The following is a 7,527-nucleotide window of genomic DNA, read 5'->3' as shown; positions in this document are numbered from 1 at the left end:
ATGTTTCCGTGGGGTTCATATCTATGGAAAGCTACCTGGAAAAAATTGTCGTCTACCTTTGAGGACCGAAAAAGTTTGCGTAGCCATGGTTCCAAATACACTTTGGCAGGCTTTATTTGGGCCTTTAAGGTAAAAATTTCTATATAATGTTTCCAAAATACTACTATATATAAACAAGTTATTACTAGTAGACATTTAACTTTGTTTGAGCTTTTATATTGTCATGAGGCCAACTATCCATTACAGAGGCTAACACCCACAGAGGCTGAGCTTGCCACTGATTGGTGGCAAGCTAGTAAGCGTTTTTCTGATGGCACGGATGATGAGCATCCCCCACTTCGAGAGCCATCACCTCACCCAGAGCCATCACCTGATCGAGTCGATTATACACCTACACAACGAGAGCCATCACCTATTCAATCACATCATCGAGCCTCTTCTCCACCATCACCTCATGATAGGCGATCGGCAAAGATGCCACGACATTTATATCCCTGTTCTACACCTCCACGGGATGAGTTAGGGGAGTTACGTGATGAGGTAAATGCTTTGCGTGAGGAGGTAAGTACTTTACGTGAAGACAATGGTGCATGGCATGATGAGGTAGAGGTTTTACGTGATGACAATGGTGCTTTACGTGGTGAAGTATCTACTTTACGTGGTGAGGTATCTACTTTACGTGATGAGGTAGCCGCTCAACATGAGATTATTACATCGTTGCAGAATGAGGTTCATACTCTATGCAATGAGGTAAGTTTGTTTAATATTATACTAAAAATGCAAATAACATTTTTTCGGCATTATTTATTTGTTTATTTATTGATTTATGTATTAATTTATTTTTAGAGGCCCGATAAGGTAGATGCTTTACGTCGGGTTTTTCTTGCACGACGGGGTTCACGCATCAGACGTCGTGCATGTGTCATTACGTTTCCATTCACACCAATAGTGCCAAGACTCCGTAAGAAGAAGCCCGAAGCACCTGTCATCGTTCAAGAGGCCCCTATCATCCTTCAAGAGGCCCCTCCTACCGTTCAAGAGGCCCCTGTCATCGTTCAAGAGGTCCCTCCCACCGTTCGAGAGTCCGAATCACATGGCATAATATGTCGACATATTGATAAATCCCCTCAAGTGCCCGACATGATGGATAAGAGTTGGCTTTTGTATGAGTTATCGGTCAGTACTATTCTGGTATTTGAAGTGGAGAGGAGAACACTACTAGACACAATTATGGATAATACCCTTTGGGCTAAGACCACAGTTGATTTTTATCTACATGAGCGGAGCCAGGGGCGTTACGCTGACATATGTAAACTCGACGATGATATGCATTTGTTTCTTGATCGGTCTTGGTGGGGTGTGTTATTAGGGGTTGAAGACAATGGCTATTTCGAGGGGGTAAGTCTTATATTCTTCTTATATTGCATTTTGATTAATTTTTTTTAAAATTTATGAAATTCACTAATATATATACTTTTTTTTTATAAAACAACATATTGATGCATGGGTGTCACGTCTTCTGATAATAAGGAAATTGAAGAAAATAAAAAATACGCGATGGACTATTATGCCGACGTCTTTTCACATAGCTCACTTGAAGGATCAGATAGACACTTCATATATGTTGGGTAATAGAAAAGCTAAACTTTATCTTGCGTGGTGGGAGGTCGATAAGGTTAGTATTTATTTTTGAATATTTTAAAGGTGTTCATAAATAAAAATTTGATGTGCGCAATTGAATTATTATTTATGATTGCAGCTGTTTTGGAACGTCATCATTGGCTTCTCGTCGAGCTTCAACTCCCATCCCTGAAGACAAATGTATATGACAACATGTTGAATTACATACCATTATCTGATTTGAGAGATATTTTTTGTAAAGGATGAAGCGCTCATTTGGCTAAATACTTGGATGCGATTGATTATTGGACTAATTTTGGAAACAAGAAGCCAAAGAAGTTCAAAGTTACAATGATCAGAGACGAGACCGCACCACAACAAATGCAGGGAGCCAGAGGGGATTGTGGTCTTCTCGTATGCATGTGCTTGGAACGTTTGACGACAAGAAGTAAACAGTTTCTACCTCCCACAGATAGAGATAGAGGTGCAGTAGGCTTGTGGTTTCGGTATTTAATGGCTAGAGTGATATATGCGAGACACTGCCTACCTACATCCGCGTACTGAAAGTGTGCATAAACAACACAAATTGGTAAGTTTGAGCAATTATTGTTAACATATATACTCTTTGTTGATTTGAAAATGTTTGGTTAAGTACCTAGATAATTTGTTGTTTGTTGGTTTTAGATGTGTAAAAAGTGTTGTTTGAGCAAATGTTTGGTTTCTGCAGGTTAATCCTGATCCTGAAGTGAGCTGCGTGAAATTGATGTATTTGTGCATAAAAAACTGTCTGCGTGAAATTGATGTATTTATAAAAGTTGATTTGTAAAGTTGATTTGTTTAATTGATGAGGAAATCATAATTATTTTTTGCTTGTTTAATTGATTTGTAAAAGTTGATTTGTTTAATTGATGTGTAAATAATTCTTATTTTTTACTTGTTTAATTGATTTGTAAAAGTTGATTTGTTGTTTTAAATTTCAATCTGCATTATGTTGAAGGCAAAAAATACCTGTTGAAGGTATACTTTCGCAACGCGAAAGTCAAATTCGTGTTGCGATAGTCAAATTCGCGTTGCGATTTTCACGTTGCGATTTCGCGTTTCAAATTTGACTTTCGTAACGCGAATTTGACTTTCGCAACAATCACAACAAAAAATCTGATAAGTGATAACAATTGAACAGATCATAACAATGTTCAAACTCAAGTTACTAATGAATGTCTAACTGAAATGTATGTATTCACATATAAAATACACATAATACAACGTCTGCACTAAGTTAATAAGTCCCAAAAGGTGAAGCCGGTTGTGATTGCGATTTTGATTTCCTTTTGCTTGACACCATAAGAACATTCTCCCATGACCCTCCAAAACACAAATCTATCCAAACATGATCAACAATAGATGATTTCATTCTACAAATTGTAAATTAATTTACTAAACAAACGAGCTATAAACTACATATCATCACTAACTTAGAGAAGAACATACCTTTATTAAGTTGATAGTTGATAATTTGGGAGAGAAATCATTGAAAAATTATATAGAAATAAAATTATGTAAAAAAAATGCCTTCCGAATATTATCCATTTCATTCAGCTCATGAAGATAGGATAACCGTTAACCGAAATAGTCTGAGAGAAACATAGCTGATGTAGAAGCAACTGCATATTTAAAATCTCGAAGGCGATCCATTTGGTTCTCAAACATTTAAAGTATCAGAAGTATTTCGGACTTATAATTTGGGTTGTACATAGGTAATGCAACAAAATGCATCCAAAAATTCTCTAGATTTTTAGTTGCCATTTGTTGCATTTCCCGTATACCACCCATATCATACGTCCGAAATATTTCTGACGCTTTAACTGTTTGAGAACCAAATGCATCACCATTGAGATTTTAAATCTGCAGCTGCTTCTACATCAAGTATGTTTGGCTAAGATAGTTTTGGTTTAGGGTTAATCTATCTCAGTGAGCTGACTGAAATGGATAGTATCCGAAAGAAATTATTCGGATATCGAATCTTCCTGCTTGTTAACCAAAAATTACGATGGTCGGGATTTCCCTCGCGTTTAAAGTTGGAAAAAAAAAACAATGGAAATTAGGAATAATCAATGATAACATGCATATTGGCTAAGTTATTTCATTGAGTAAGTTATTGTTTGAATAAAACAAAGGCTCGGGCTTATAGTGGAGCCGAAATTTATATTGAAATTCAAACTCAAATTGAAATTGAAATTCAAACTTCAATTACATATGAAATGAATTTGAAATGCAGTGTTAAATTGAACATGGAAATTGCATAATTGATTCATATTGTTCAAGTAACATTCTTTATGAACCATCAAGCTAAAAGACAATATTGATTGAGTTCAAAGCTGAGTTGTGAGTTGATGGGGTTGTCACACTTGTCACATGGTGGGAATAAAGTACTCACATGGAAGAGATAGATTGTTTTGTTATGCACAACCCATCCCATCTGAATGAAAATATACATACAATATAATCAAACCAAAATATACATACACAACAAATTTATACATAACAATGTTCAAATAATGTACCCACAACAACGAAATTAATCCGATGAAAAAGGGTTATTTCTAACGAAGTCCGGAACATTATTTTCTAAATTTCCAAATAATGCACCCATAACAATGTTCAAATAATATACCCACAACAATGTTTAATTGATTTGTTGTTTAATTTTCAATCTGCATTATGTTGAAGGTAAAAAAGACCTATTGAAGGTACACTTTTGCAACGCGAAAGTCAAATTCGTGTTGCGATTGTTGCAAAAGTCAAATTCGCAATGCGAAAGTCAAATTCGCATTACGATTTTTGCATTGCGAATTTGATTTTCATGTTGCATATTTGACTATATAAAATACACCTGAAAAAGATAAAAGACAACAATATGATAAGTGATAACAACTGAACATATCATAGCAATGTTCAAACTCAAGTTACTAATGCATGTCTAATTGAAAATGTATGCATTCACACATAAAATACACATAATACAATGTTTGCATTTAAAAATCACCTAAGTTAATAAGTCCCAAAAGGTAAAGCCGATTGTGATTGAGATTTTGATTTTGATTGCGATTTTGATTTCCTTTTGCTTGACACCATATGAGCTTTGGATTTTGATGAGGATTCATATTTTGGTAGAGGAAAAGATGATTGTGATGGCACTGGTGATCCACAGGTCAACCTTGTTTGACAATTTTCCTTGCACTGACTACATGTTGATATCATATTCTCTTCACCCTTAGATGATATACGATCCTGATTTTTTGGTCGGCCAGGTAGCCTGCTGTCCATGACTGATGGCAAAACTGTTTGTAAGTCATCTGGTATGTCCCACTAAGAAGGATGTGGAATAGGGTAGACAATCTCGGCATAAGTCTGTCGATATACTTCTGTAGTGTAGCAATCCATAGCGTATGCGCTTGAATCATCTTGGTTTAGATGAAGAGCAACTTTTATAACATGGCCACACGGATAACCAGATGTTTGCCATTTCATACAACTGCACGTCTTTGCATTTAGATCGACAAGTCCATTTAAGTTATTATCCAATACTTCAAATAAAGTGTTTGAACATGGTTCAAATCTCCATGACGTTGACTTCACAACACGTTTCGTTATCTTTTTTTCAGTTCATGGTGTAACACGACGTTCCAATGTTCCTGTAAATTTAAATAAATAATACTTAGTAAAATATATATTAAATAGGATAAGTTACGAATTTAAAGAAATAATTCCTGCATGGTTTCTTTTCTTGTAGTACCACTGTTGAATAGAGGCTCGAAAAAACTCCATTAACATAGTAATGGGTAATTTTCGGGAATGACGACTTAGAGCATTGATTGATTCTGCACTATTAGACGTCATGAAACCATATCTTGCTCCAAGTTGATGTACTCTTGACCATATTTTAAACTCGACATCTTCTAGTATTTGAGCACATTGAGGCAAAACATGTCTTAAACAATTTATATGCTTATTAAAATCCACTTCCCGATAAGCTTTTACAGCCTTCCAGTATGTCCATTTGTGATTTTTTATACCATCATACCTTGATTTTAGATTTCTGTACAAATGAACACCACAAAGCCCATGAAAAACATCTGGAAAACACCTTCTAACAGCGTTGTCAATTGAGTTTGCCCTATCGGATATGATTTTCAGATTGCTAATAGGACCTATACAATCCCTAAGATGCCCCATAAACCATGTCCATGAATCAAAGGTTTCAAATTTGCCAACCCCGTAAGCTATTGGAAGTATCTCATTGTTAGCATCCATGGCTACTGCTAATAAGTTTACTCCAAGGTATCGACCTTTCAAATGTGCTCCATCAACTATAATAATTGGGCGCATGCAGGTAATAAACGAACGAATCTACAAAATCATATACAAAGAAATATAATCATTTAAATGTGAAATGCATGCAACTAACAAAAATGAGTCAACAAAATTATAATTATTTACTAACCGCAGCACCAATGACGATAAATAGCAACTCAAAGTGTCCATCTCTATCTGTTTTCATATGAGTTACCGATCCGGGATTTTTCAGCTTTAAATTGTGACAATAAGCCGACAGTTGGGCAAACGATGCTTCTGGCAACCCTCTCAACAATTTCAAGGCATAAAATTTGGCTCTCCAAGCTTGAGAATATGAGATATTAATCTTGAACCGAGCATTCATGTCAATCATAATTTCATGTCCCCGATATACCCTGCTATTCAAAAACATTAACTCAGCCAGAAAACCACCCAACACCTTTTTGTTTGCCTTTCTATGGTGAGGAAAAACTTGTGTTCTTGAACATGTATGTTTATCAATAAAAGTTCTAACTTGAAACATTTCACAATCTTTTATCCTCTTTGCAATCATACGCCACGTACAGTTTTTGTCAATCATACACCTTGTTTCGAAACGATCTTTGCTTGATTTGTTAACTTTTAGTTGATAGTCATCTTCCACACATTTTGTATACAAAGCTATCTTCAAGTCTTCCTTTGTATCAAAACAATCATCTTTCTTGATATGAATAACTTTTGTGTAACAATCAACTGCTATCTTTACCAACTATTCTTCCGGTATCTGAAGTAATTCTGGCATATTCCACTTATACTCCCGTGGCATTTACTTCTTTTTCTTTTCTTCGGGGACTTCTTCTTCTTCTTTTTCTTCTTCAGTGTTATATGAATTACAAAATGGATGTTCAACATGTTCATTCACAGTCGTAACTTCATCCTCATTATCATCAACAACATCTTCCTCGGCAGCGGTTGTTTCATCATCAAAATTCGGGTATTGACAAATATCAAAATCATTACACATAGGGTCTGTTTCTTCTTCTGAAACATCATCAAAATCCAAGTATTGACCAAGATCAAAGTCCGGGTATTGACCAAGATCAAATTTCGAATACTAACTAGTACTCACAATTTTTTCTATTGTCTCATAATCGTCTAACTGGTCAATACGAAAACCGAAATTTGGTGCTGAAAGTTGATTAGGATTTGGATTAGGAAAATGTTGTGGGTTTTGAGTTTGTGTTTGATATTGTGTTTGGTATTGGAAATGTGGTGAAACAAAATTTTCTTGGTGATGAAATTGTGGTGCAACCATTAAATTTTGAGGTTGATAATAACGTTGTACATTGTGAGCACCATAAACTGGGGTTGAAGAACTTAGTTGATTACTACCCGCTACTGACCCAACTTCACTACTTCTAGGTTCAACAACATACAATGTAACATCATCTTCTTGCGAAACACTAATGTAAGCAATGAATCCTTCAATATCTTCATTGTCGGTTAACAAATAAACTTTACCTTTTCTCTGATAAGATAGCCTAAATCCACTTAGAGGCTCTAAATTCAATTTTT

Source organism: Hibiscus syriacus, unplaced genomic scaffold, assembly GCF_006381635.1.
Source record: "Hibiscus syriacus cultivar Baekdansim isolate YM2019G1 unplaced genomic scaffold, ASM638163v2 tig00116978_pilon, whole genome shotgun sequence".
In the NCBI taxonomy this organism is placed as follows: Eukaryota; Viridiplantae; Streptophyta; class Magnoliopsida; order Malvales; family Malvaceae; genus Hibiscus; species Hibiscus syriacus.
The sequence above is the reverse complement of the archived record's forward strand: the minus strand, read 5'-3'. Positions refer to the sequence as shown.